Consider the following 13,601-nt stretch of genomic DNA (forward strand, 5'->3'; position numbering starts at 1 on the left):
AATATCTGGTATGCAGGATATCTGATATGTGACCCCTAGAAAAGTCATGATGCACAAGCTGAGAACTATTGACCTAGTAGGTTACTATGCATAGTCTAGCTTGCTCACTTTAATTACTGTATTGCACCTCAGATATGATTTTAACACCTGTTGTCTCCTAAGAAAGTGAGCCGGATTTTTTTTAATACATAAAACTGTTGCAATAGTTTTCTTTTCCTTAAATGCACCATTGTTCTTGAGGACCAGAGTTACTGGCAACAGGGCTTCTGGAATAATGGACTACAGGCTGATCCTGCTTTGTAACTACTGAAGTGTAGAATAAACCCTGAGGAACGCTAATGGCTATCCAACTGAGTGCTTTTATCTTGTCTAGCTCGAATAATGAAGAATGGTCAGGCAACAGATTTTGGGCATCTCTTTTAAATGTGGTTCTAGCATTTTGTTTTCATTGTATTTTATTAAAAAGGTCACTTAGATTTTAAATTATGGGCTATTTAAAACTGGGTGGTTCTACACAGACATAGAATCTCCAACTAGACAGTGGGTGTGGTCTTAGCTCTGAAGGATTTTAATTCAGAGCATCTCACCTACCTGTAGTGGGTGAGTTTCCTCTCCCCCTGCCCCCTGCCCTTGCATGGCCTGGTTTTTAAATCTTTCTCCACGTGACAGTTGTGAAATGAAATTTTATTTTGACTAGCATTTCTGTTTGATAGTGAAGTCGAGCAGCTGTTTATATGGTTTTAGGTTCTCAGCTGCCTCAGTCCACAAGGGATGGGAACATTGAATACTTTACTTGCAGCTTGAATTTGAATGTCATAACTGGTAGAACTTGTTTTGAAGAGAAAAGCCCAGGAACAGCAAGCTTTGACTTGATGGGAGAGTCAGTAGCAGACTAGCGCTCAGACAGCTGCTTGACGGCTAACATGCTTGGAAACGCTGGTACTCTGGGTCTGAGTCAACCACTCAGTCATCGCCATTAAGACACTTCCGTAAAACAATTTCCACGGAGAGTTCTGGGCCTGTTACCCAGTTCTGATTATCTGATGCTTTTCCGTGCTAATGAGCTCAAGGACAAAGAGTGAGTGTGAATGCTCCCGTGAGCTTGTGATTCCCAGACCCCAACCTTTCATTCACTGAGCCTTTCCAGTTGGATGAAAGGAATCATCTGGGAAGGGCACCATGGACTTGGGTAGGATGGATTGAATAGCACCTTTAGAATCTATCTTCCAGTCAGCTAGAGAGCCCATGTTTCCATTGTTGACAGTTCCTGACAGCTTCCTACGGCATGATTAAATCAGAAGGACTTGGCATGGGCTGTCCCTCCCCTGGCATTTCATCTTACTCTCATTTTCGCCCAGACTAACACATAAAGTTGCTTGGAGAGCTTGGGTGTGTGGCAACCTGATTCACACACATTTGTTTCTTGCCTGGATGACTTTCCTATTCCCAGGGCACCTGCTCTTACCTCACACTCATAACTCAGCTTGTGAGTCTCCTCTCGAGGCTGTATGCTCCTCTAAATTAAAACTTTCTGTTGTTCCCCCACTTGGGAAACAAATTTTTACTCAAGGCACATAGCATTATTCAGAGAGCTATATATATTATTATACTTGTGTCAGTTGACTCATAGTTAGTTAACTGTGTAGTTCTGACCATAATATCCAACAAAGCAACTTATAGGAGAGGGTTTGATTTTAACTAATGACTTGCAGCTTATAGTACCTTTCTTACCACTACATCACATGGGTTCATTTGTGTCTTTAACCTGCAGATGAGCATTTTATTTTTATTCTGCCTAGAGCATTAATGATTCTGCCTAGAACCTTAAGGTGATGTTCCTTTGGTACATGTGTGTGTAAGCGATTGGGTTAGAAATATACCTAAAACTATACTTCTTGGGTCATTGAGACTTTTGGATTCAAATCCAATAGATACTGAGAATCTCCCAAAGTGATTATAGAATTAATATTCCCATGAGTAATCTTACTTTTTTTTTTTTCTCCCCTTTGAGCTGGGGTTTGCCAGCTACCAGAGTAACTGAGAAATGAGTTCTGGATTCAGGGAGAGACCCCAGTTCAAGGGAATGAGGCAGAGAGTGAATCATTATGTCTCCCTGGTAGATGATCCTGTTTGATCCTTCTCTTAATTTGATGAGACCTTCATGTGAATTCTGCTCACTAATGTTGACTCTATTCGTCTACACATACAGTTTTACCTTTTGATTTTTCCTGTTATGTTCTTTTGAATCCCAATCAGGTTTCCATTCCTGTCAGGCTGAGAGAGAACAGCCTGTCTCTTCTCTCAAGTGGCAGCTATGCGTGGACTGGTTTATACACACTGTTGAAAGGGGGATAGGATTCCAGATAAACACCTTAGTTCATGTCCTCAGAAGTTTGAATGTTGATGTCTTAATCCCCAAGCTAGGAGGCGGAGCCATTGAGAAGTAATTAGACTAGGGAACAGGATCCTCTCGTAGAGAGACCCCAGGGAGCCTTTTCCCCTTCGCCAAGGAAGGCACTATAGAGGACACATCCATGAGCCAGAAAAGAGGCTTAGTCCAAACACTAAATCTTTTGGTACCTCGATCCTAGTCCTCCCGGTCTTCAGAACTATGGGAAATAAATGTGTATTATTTATAAGCCACCCAGTCTATGTTGTTATAACATCCTTAATGGACTAAGACAAATTACTCTTAATGGGCAAGGCTGAATGTGGAGTCATCAAAAGAGCTTAGATGAATGGAAAGACTGTGGCTGACCCTGAGTGCTCACACAGCCCATCTTTTTATCTGCAAGAGCTGAAGAATGTCTCTTAGATACTAAGAGATGCTAGGTGCCTCCCTCTCGGGGTTGGTACATGCTTGGCACGCTTTTGGCTTGGAGCCTTTGAATTTTCCTTCCTAGTCTTTAATTCCCTCGTCTATGTAACCTCAAGGCATGTACCAGAGATAGATATAGAACTCGCAGAATGATTCCTGGCTTACAATGTCTACTATATAAACAGGGAAAGAACACTGAGCGCTCAAGGACAGCTGCATGGAGAGCGGCTAGGATTCACTTGGGGAAAATTGATTGGTATGGGGGAAGGGTGAAGAAAGAGTTCCTGTATCAGTAAACCAAGACACAGAGCTGTCATGGCCAAGGCTTCTACATACATCACAGAGGCCAAGGTCCAGGTAGGAGGATAGTAAGTGGTGTGTAATTAAGTTAGAAAACTATCTTGACTCACAAAATAAATGGCCATTAAAGAATCTTGAACTTTTCATTGTGTTTCCTCCAAGCCTCTTAACTTAGTTCATTATTAAAATTTGAGTCCAAGGCACATACCAGGAGGTCGTTCTGCCCACAAGGAATGAGCAATGTTTGATTTATTGATGCTAAATTACTCTGAGTCTATGGTGAGACTACCCAGGTTCAAAATCCCCTCCTCACCTCCTGACTTTGGGGAAGACAGTTAGCTACTCTCCCTTCTGGATCCTTAACTGTAGAAAGGGCTGGTGGAGAGGCCTGGCTTACTGGGTGGTTTTAAAGACCAAATGGAAGAAAAGATGATGAGGAAGTTCTTGCTATACCACTCATTACACAGCAAACGTTAGCCATTAGTAGTTTATAAAACTCCTTACTTCTGTAATAGCCTCCCTTCATTAAAGATCAAAAACGCTTCCCTAAGGGACGAAACTTGTAAGCATGATGGTGCTTTTACCGACCTAGGATTACGTCACATCCTGCTCTGCCCAGACAGACATGAGCACTGCTTCTAAAATTTTGCTCAACCAAACAGCAACATGACAACGGCTGCCGACATCCATGAACAGATGAGTTAAAACTTCATGAAGTCAGGAAAGCCTTACGTTTCTGGCCATTATTCTGCTTCTAAGTGCAGTTTTTCTGTTTAAGCTTTTCTTTCCTCCCAAAGCTTAGCTTTTCAAAGGATGACTAGAAGGCAGGCAGACGTGACAACTGTTCATTTTCTTGTCCTGTTTTGTATGCATCCAGTCTGTAGCTGGACATGCTGCACAGAAGCCAAGAGGTGGAGATGCAAGAATGGGTGAAAGTCACCAATGCGATGAGGGTTGTCAAGAGACTTCACAACTCTGGACTGGATTTTGCTTGTCTCTGGTGTGTCCTGGACAGTTGGACCTGACAAACAGATGGATATCAGGACTGACATGATGCCATCACTCAAGAAAGTCACTTGACAAATCCCAATTTTGCAAAGAAATGCTGTAGTGAGCCATCAGAGTCACGACAGCAGCCTGGAAAGTATAACTATGCCCGGATCACCCTCCCACTGGATGTTCTCCATATCTAAGCTTAATGTTTTTAGCACATGCCTCTCAAGTCTATTTTCAGCTATATATAAAGGATTAATGAAAATAACTCCATCTCATATGATTAATGTCTCGGAAGTGTATTCCATTTGAGAATTAATAGGATATGTGAATAGCTTTAGAAAGAGCTCCAAAGGAGTCAGGCAAAGAAAATGAGATCACACATCTAAGTTTAACATTCGAATTTCTTTTATATTGCCATTGAACCTCAGTGATAAACCTCGGTCAGTGAATATACATTTTAAAAGAAGTGGGGCCACGCCAGCAGCTTTTGCCTTACTGTGGGGGAAGAAAGAGTAGACAAGAATTTCAAGTCCTGGGCCAATGTGGATTCCATTACATGATGGCGTTCTCCCAGTGTGTACAACTGTCACCCCCCAACCTTTTAAAACTTCTTACAAGGGAAGGTGAAATGCTACTTACTAAAAAGACAATTATAAAAGCAAAGTAAAATCAAATCAATAATTTACAAACCATTAAGACAGGCAGAGATGAATCAATAGTGGCGTGAGACAGGGAGACAATAAAATTCTAAGCAGTTGTTGCTGTTTCAAGATTATCATATGAATATATACATCTACATGTATATATACTTCTTGTTGACTTGAAGTGGAGCTATAGAAATTTGCCTATTGCAAAAGTATATGAGGATTTTACAACTAAGTCTAGAGATTGTCTATCATATATCAGGAACTGTGTGTTTTCTAAAGCTTTAAGAGCACATTATTATTATACTCAAACATGATTAGTGGTTATTTGAGTGAGTGCAGACAGAGTTGCATAAAAACAACAGATGTGAGAACTCCTAGATAGACTCACTAATTGCAGAGGCTGGGGATTTGGAGTGAGAGGTCCAAAATACCCCAGAAGCAGGTGTTCTAGGCATTCCTGTGGCTTGCGTGGGCCTTGGAGGTATTTGATGTGGTAGACAGCAGCTTGCTTGAACACAGGGCTGAATAAGACAGTTGGCAAGAGGATTAGTAGCTGTGGGAGTTGCAGATTAGAGAATGAGGAAGAGATGATTCAAGCCCCATGTGGGGCCACCTCAGGCAATGTTAGTTCCTGGCTATTTATTTTTTAATTTTTTGTTTTTAATTTAAAAGATTTTACAGCCAAACATGGTGGTACAGACTGGTGCATCTACATAGTTATCCACAATATAGATTACAGTCCAGACGGGGCTGCATAGTGAGACCAGGTCTCAAGTAATTAATTAAATATTTCTAAACGAAAGCAGGCAGCTACTCGTCAATTTCAGCCATATGTTCTTTTGCACTACCTACATTACAGAATTTTAATGATGCATGAAATACTCTCCTCTCTAATTTATTTTCTTTTCCTTCCAACCTTCTTTTCTCACTCCTGTCTTCATTCTATTTTAGCTCTCTCCTTTTATCCCTTCTCTCTGTCTTCTTGTTTCCCCTTTCTCTGTTCCTTTATCCTACCTTTAATGTCTCTTCTTTGTCTACTGAATGCTACCTACCCTTCTTCCTTTCTTCCTTTTTTTCTAATTCAATTTTTTTCTCTTATTGAATATTAGCTCCCAGGGATTAAACCACCATCCCAAGAGTACATAGGGAGGGACCCATGGCTCCAGCTGCATGTGTAGCAGAGTATGGCATTGTTGGGCATCAATGGGAGGAGAAACCCTTGTGTCCTGTCAAGGCTCGATGCCCCAGTGTAGGGGAATATCAGGGAGGGGGTGGGGGTTAGAGGGAGTGGGTGGGTGGGTGGAGAGCACCTTCACAGAAGCAGGGGTAGGGGGGATGAGATAGGAGGTTTCCAGAGGGGAAAGAGGGAAAGGGGATAACATTTAAGATGTAAATAAAAATATCCAATAGTTTCTGTCTTTTAAGACCCTCTGCCTGCTGCTGCTCCTCCTCCTTCTCCTGTTGCTCCTCCTTCTCTTCCTCTTCCTCTTCTTCCTCTTCCTCTTCCTCCTCCTCCTCCTTGTCTGCTGCTGAAAGTGAGATTTATGAGAAGAAACTGAATCCCAGCATTTTCCATGCTAAAATCATACATCAGATAATTGACGAGTGAAATGAATGAATGAATGAATGAATGAATGAATGAATGAATGAAGAATGACTCTCCAAGGTGTCTTCAGTTTGTATCATTTTCTGTTGATGATCTCTTTCCTTAGTGGCATTGGCCATGTGCTAGAAGCACCCAAGTTCCTGGTTACCAAGATCTGTGAGTTAGTAGTATGCTAGCCATGACTAATTCTCTGTGCCTCATTAACTAGCTAATATGGTCACTGTACCACATAACAAAATTCTCTAACCTAGACAAAATCTATTTTGAGATTTTTGTGTTAAAGCCATACATAGAACATCCATCTCTAACAATATAGAAAATTTTATTTCACATTTTGAAACACCTAGAAATGCTGAATAAATTAGGCCAAACATACCTTTAAGCTTAATGTGCAAGTATCATAAAATATAGTCCTGCAAGGAACTCTTAAATAATGCTGTTTTCTGTGGTCGAGAGATTCTTGACGAAATCATCTACTGAGAGAGAAGAAGCAGGCACTCTGCTTAGCTCTTTTTGGCTTCTAAGGGAGGAAAACATCTCCCACCATAATCCATAATCGTGACGTTCCTTGGCATGAACTTGGGGTTTATCTCCCAGAACTCAAAACACTTAGTCTGAATAACTGACATATTAATGAACTAATGGACTCTTACCCTTGGGCTGTTTGGCAAAGGCAAACGTTAATCTTTTCTAAAGGAGCACAACCTAATCCAGGACTCACAGGAGCCTCACAGGCAGAGGCTTAGACACAGGCTTATAATCCAAGTCTATGCAACATTCAACACACACACACACACACACACACACACACACACACACACACACACACACACCACACACCACAAAACAAAAACATCAGATTGGCAGTATGAATGAATGAGAACCTAGGAATTTCAGTTCAGTCAGGTATCTACTTGACTATTCTAAAATGAACACATAAAACAGTAAAAATTAGGAAAAATAAAACTGCAGAAAATGAGTCAATACAATGCTGATAAATAAAACATGCATTCATGGACACTCAACAGATACATAAGAAGGAACGAGATGAACATTAGCTAACTAAAAGATTATTCACAGAGATAAGGAGATGGGAAGGGTGTCTAATAGATGCTCCAGACGGATAATATAAGGATTTGGCAATATTTGAAAATATTATGACTAAAAACTTTTTTAAATGTTTGATTTACCATATTCAGAAAGTCAAAAAGTACTAAATAATATAAGTATAAGGGCAAATCTGTATATACACAGTGCAGGAAACAAGTCCAAGATCTTAAATGAATTTTTGAGAAATGCATACATCAATACACTGTATTTCCACCATTTCCACCCATCCTTCCGCCCTCTAATTCCTCCTACGTCTCCTTCCACTCCCTCTCAAGTTCATGACCTAGTGTGTGTGTGTGTGTGTGTGTGTGTGTGTGTGTTGTGTATGTGTATATAGTCTCCTTCAAGTCTTGTCATGTTCTTTGAGCAAATGGCATACTTCTGCTATTTTCAAGTCCTGATATTCTATTTTCTACTTGATCTATTTTATTGTTTAGGCTTTTGCCCAAGTTTTCTAATTGGTTTGTTGAATTTCAGCTTGATATCTCTTTGCTGAATTCATTTTTCAAACCCTGAATTGTTTTTCTTAATTTCATTCAGCCTTTTGTGGTTTGTGGTCCTCAGATTTCAATCAGGAGTGTGTTCCCATTCTCTTGACCTCCATTCTGGTTCTTGTTCATGGCTTCTTGACCTCATGTCCTCTTCATCCTTGATTTCATTGGTCATGTTTAAAATTGTTCTTTAACTTCTTTCTTCTGAGGCTTACCTAGTTAATTCTCATTAATAACATTTCTATGGAGACTAGTGGCTTGTGGTGACGTATATACTGTCTTGTTAATTCTCATCAATAACATTTCTACAGGTACTGGAGATTGGTGGTATCGGTATGTACTGTCTTGTCCTTACAGATTATTCAATGAATATGCACACAGGTGTCTCCAGACAAAACAAAACTCTTAAGAAACAACAGCCAGATTACCCAAAACAAGCAACAATGTCCTACATAGAGAATGAGAAGACAGTGTGCCAATATTTTCAAGATACTTAGAAAAGATAGTTGACCTAAGTTTTCTGCTCATGTAAGCTATTGTCCAATAATAGTAATGAAGTGTGCTGCATCAGGCTCTATGAATGGCTGCAATTTAGACTATGAAACTAGCTCAGGAGACAAAGGAGAGCTTCAAAAAAATGTGAAATAAGCAAGCACTTAGCAGATAGAGTCAGCAAGATGGCTACCGCTACTCACGTCATTAGACATGAGTTCAGTTCCTGGATTCCACAAGGTCACAGGGGAAGCAAACTTCTGAGAGCTGTCTTCTAGCCTGTAAAAGCACAGACCACATGTGCAGATGTGCACTTGCACACAAACATACATACACAATCTAAAGTAAATAGAGAAGAAAAGCATGATGTAGGTGATTATAAACGGGATTGGTTATGTGAGATAACCTAGTAACAAGGACTAATTTATGGTGGTAGAACGAGAAATATTTAGAATGCGACAGTAGCTGTAATTGTTGGCTTAGAGCGTTATGACAGTTTTTCTATTGTTCTGGAGGTAAATAAAGACATCTGTTGACTCTACAATTTGAGTCACGTGTGTGTAATTACATTGTGAATATTACCACTAATGGAAGTGAAATGCCTAATTTTTAAATTTTTTTTTTACTTAATCACTTTACATCCCACTCCCTGCTCCCCTCCTGGTTACCCCCTCTCACAATGATAAACTGCTCTTTAAGAAAAAAAAATCTGTGGTCTGGTGCAGTTCACAACATGACCCACGGCAGGAGAGTTGCACTATGACCAGCTTTGTGAAAGCTGTGTCTCCTCCAGAGGTTCCTCCTCTCTGGTCTCAGTCACCCTGGATAAATCTGTCTCTGAGCACAGCTTCTTCAACTCTGACGTATGGAATCGTGAAACGTTGCAAATGTAAAAAGGTTTCTGTCTGCGCAGTGAGTAATGCTCCACACAAAGCCAGACACATTAGCAACCTCTGTCCACGATTGTAGTGCTGCTTTGTGAAACCCCACCCCATTAGTGGTTCTTAGAAAGAACAGGGTCAAGGTCTCCAGGAGAAAGTCAATCCATCCTAAGGTCTTCTGAGACTCATCTTCATCCCCACAACAAGCTTCATGGGATCCCATTGGGAAGCAAAGCCTGACTTCAAAAATCCCTTGTCACAGTTGTGTTGCAAAAACTGGATATTTACCAATGAAAGAAGGAAGCTTGATCTTACCTCTATCTTGAACAAAACTCAACTGCAAGTGGATCACACACCTTGATGTTAGACCCCAAACTCTGAAACCTTTAGAGGAATGTAGACAGTATGCTATGAGATATGGGCATAGGTACAAACTTTCTGAATGGGATTCCTGCTGCTCAGGTTATAAGACTAACAAATTAGCAAGTGGGATCCCAGGAAACTAAGTGGCTTCTGCGATGTAAAGGAAAGTGATAGTCAATAAAAAGATAGCCTACAGAATGGGGGGAAAAGCTTTGACATATAATATTTTATATATAATATATATTAAACTGAGAGTTTAATATGCACAAAGCGCTTAAAAAACAGAACATCAAGGGTGCAAGCAACCAAACTGAGAAGCAGATGACAGAACTGAACAGGAGTTCTCAAGAGGAGGAATACAAACAACTAATAAATTCTTTAAAGTGTGTTCAACATCTGTAGCTATTGGGGAAATTCAGATTAAGACTGAGATTTCACCTCATTCCAGTCGGAAGGGTGTTATCAGGAACAAATGACTACAAATGGTAGGGTTGTCGGGAAAGGAAACATTTGTCCACTCTTGGTGGGAGTACAAAGTGTTGCAGCCACCATTGGTAATGAGTGTGGGGGTTTCTCGCAAAAGCTAAAAGTAGAATTTCCATATGACATAGCTATACTGTTCCTGGGCATAAAGCCAAAGGATTTAATACCCTTCAACAGAGAGATACCTTTGCTTCTAAGCTCATTGTGGCTCTATTCAAAACAGGAAATAGAACTCAACATGTGTGTCAAGCGATGGATGGATAATGAAAAGGTGGTATATACAAAGAATAAGATTATGGTCTGTGGCAAAGAAGAATTACACCATGAACAGTTCAGGAAAAGGAAACGATCTGAAAAACATAGTAAAGGAACTATGTCCAGCAAGACAAATGACACGTCCTCTCTTATATGTGGATCCTAGCCATGAATTTTAGAATAGTGTGCTTAGCACTGAGTGCTTGCAAAGGCCCAAAAGACAGAAAGGAGTCATTAGCCAAAGGGAGAGGGGATAGTAGAACACATTGGGCATGGAGGTGCAGTGGGGGGGGATGCTGGGAGGTAGGAAAATCTAAGGAGGGTTTGGAGGAGAGGGAAAGGGATGGGGTATAGGGAAGTCACAGAGAAACTTACTCCTTCATAAGCTTATCAAAATATATAATCTAAAACTTTTTATTGGAAGTGCCTTCTACAGATGAATAGTGCTTCTCCCAGAGGCGATGGATTCTTAATAAAAATCCCAGGGTCAGGTGTGGACCACTTCCCCACACGCTGTTAACCATGGTGAACTCAGAGATCCTGCAGATGATACAAACCATTACTATGTTCTTGATTGTCCCCTAGAACTTTGTGGTAAGAGCCTGCTGCTAAAGGCATCTCACACACTGACCACAGTGCATGCAAGAATCAAGCTAGAGTTGAGGTAGAAGCTCGTTTATAGCGCTAGAGGTGCTGGAGAGGCTCTGGAGGAGAGAACTCACACTGGTTCTCACAGAGCTATGAATTCTGCAAGCTACAATAACGATCTGTGAGGAAGTATGTCCCCTCTACTACAATAGTGGCATGACTTATGGGGGTAACCAGCCCCCCTTCTGCTTGAATTGGATGATCACTCTACAGAGGGTAATTTATGTGCTTCTGTAGACCTGGTCAAAAGCCTCTGGCTAGAGAAGTCAAAGGCACTCAGGGACAACTGTCACTACTGCTTTGCTAAATGGTCATGCTGTCAAACGGTCTTCTAAATACTCACAGATTACTGCCACCCTCAGCCTTCATCTGGGAAGCTTCTTACTGGTTGCAGCACACAATTAATTTAGAATCCCTTAACAGGACAAGGTGCTGAGAGTAAATGATGACACAACTATATTGCCCCTCCCAGGCTCAGAATGAGATGTCCCCATAATGAGATGGGGACAGAAAGAGTAAGGGCCAGGGGATGAAGAACTGTGCAGTAAAAAAAAAAAGTCTCCTTGACTGGCACAGCTGTGGAACCCGTGCTTCCATTGCCACTGTGGTCACCTGCACAAGGTCTGCACACAGTGGGGTCCATCTGTGTTTTTTTTTTAACATTAAGTAGTTACAGGACAAAATTAACCAGACACAAATGTTATCTAATTCAGTGACCTTCAACTCAGCTAGAGCGCACACATTCAGAGCGGAAGCTGTGGAACCTCACATTACAATGTAAACTTTCAGTATCGAATATATTTTTGCACTTTTGCACCTCCACAGAATGAAAATCCACGACAGCATTATAGTTAGAAAAACAATTAGTTCTATATCCTGTTTCAGGAATCCCGTCCGTCGCCTGCATTCACTCCTACCTCATCCCCTAACTTTTAGCCTTTCTTGTTCTCTTTTCTATGTGCCACACTGTACCCACATGTGCATACATGTATTAGTGGCTGGATTCTGAATATGAGGGAGAATGGTGGGATTTTTTAAAGATCACATGATATCACTTATTATTAAATACCGGAAGTCCATCCATTTTTCTGCAAATTCTGTGACTACCTTTTTCTGTAGGACTGGATCTTATTCTGGTGTGTGTGTGTGTGTGTGTGTGTGTGTGTGTGTGTGTGTGTGTGTAACACTATCCATTCATCTGCATTTCATCATGGATGAGGAGAGCCCAAGAGTACCCAACCTTACATGAAGCACTGAATAGCAATTACCAGTCTGTGGTGGCTTAAATAAGATGTCTCCATAGTGTTGGGCTTCTGAACACTTGGGACCCAGTTTGTGACCCTGAGTAGGTTTAAGAGGTGTGCATTTTCTGGAGGAATTATGTCACTGAGGGTGGGCTTCGAGGTTTCAAAGGACATGCATTCTCCTCTCTCTTTCCTCTCTCTCTCTCTCTCTCTCTCTCTCTCTCTCTCTCTCTCTCCCCCTTCTTCTCTATCTCTGTCTCTCTATCTCTGACTATCTCTGACTGTCTCTCTTTCTCTCTCTCTCCTCTCTCTCCCTGTCTGTCTCTCTCTCTCTTTGTCTCTGTCTCTCTTGTCTGTCTCAGTCTTTCTGTCTCAGTCTCTCTGTGTCTCTGCCTCTCTGCGTCTCTCCCCCTCCCCCTCCCTCCCTCCCTCTCCATCTCCCTCTCCCTCTCTCCTTCCCTCCCTTCTCCCCTCCGTCTCAGTTAACGAACCTCTTTTGGCTCCTTTCATAGGGCTCTGCGGCTCTGCAGCTGTACCAGGAAGGGAATTCATAACTCATTTTAATCTCTGGATGCCTGAGACAAGGCAGAAAGCCGCAGGTTCCCAAGCAGATTTCTTTCCCCATTAGCATTTCAGTTAAAGCCTTAACTCCACAAACAGAAGGCACAATGTGGAGCAAGAGGTCTGGTCCCGCCTATTCTGCCTCTAGCTCGCCACCGGGGCTCTTAATGCGTCCATTGTTACCTAGCACTGAAAATAGCGCTTTCTCTCTTAAGCCTCGCTGCTATTTGTACTTGTTCTGTACTTGTTCAAATGCCTGGCTGGTTGCTTTTATCTGTGAAAACTTGCATAATTCCAGGGGCGGTGCTGTACACATTTTTGGGGGGAGAAAAACACGTACTCTCCCAGCTGTGTGCGAGGCGAACAGAATCCTGTAAACAGACGTACATTTTATCAGGCAAGCTTGGGATATAGATTGTCATGATCATTTACCCAAGCAACAGTAACAACAGCGAATCAACTGCTGAGCTAATTAGAACCCAGACTCACAGCCCGTCCTCAGTTCTTAGAATGAGCACTATTTTTCCTTTGCCCTAATTACAAGATAATCTTAAATATCATCATTTCGTAAAAGGCCCTGAAACTACAAATTACTTTGGGAACCATATTATTGGGTCTCAAAATGTGACTGCAGTTTGAAGACAGTCGCAACAAAACAAACACGAAGGAAAATGCCCTTACCGAAGAATAGCACTGTTACCGGGCA

The 13,601-nt window shown here is 41.4% G+C and overlaps 1 long non-coding RNA gene across 2 annotated transcripts in view; it reads right to left on the minus strand.

The window, feature by feature from the left end:
* Positions 1 to 4,501: 4,501 nt before the first annotated feature.
* LOC108351748 (uncharacterized) overlaps positions 4,502 to 13,601 on the minus strand; it is a 59,216-nt gene continuing 50,116 nt past the window's right edge. For both annotated transcript variants that reach the window (XR_010054220.1, XR_005488317.2), the window contains 2 exons: positions 6,744 to 6,840; positions 4,502 to 6,290 (listed from right to left, as the gene is read on the minus strand). This is a non-coding gene — a long non-coding RNA (uncharacterized LOC108351748). The remainder of the gene's footprint in view (positions 6,291 to 6,743; positions 6,841 to 13,601) is intronic.

Source organism: Rattus norvegicus, chromosome 8, assembly GCF_036323735.1.
Source record: "Rattus norvegicus strain BN/NHsdMcwi chromosome 8, GRCr8, whole genome shotgun sequence".
Taxonomy (NCBI): Eukaryota; Metazoa; Chordata; class Mammalia; order Rodentia; family Muridae; genus Rattus; species Rattus norvegicus.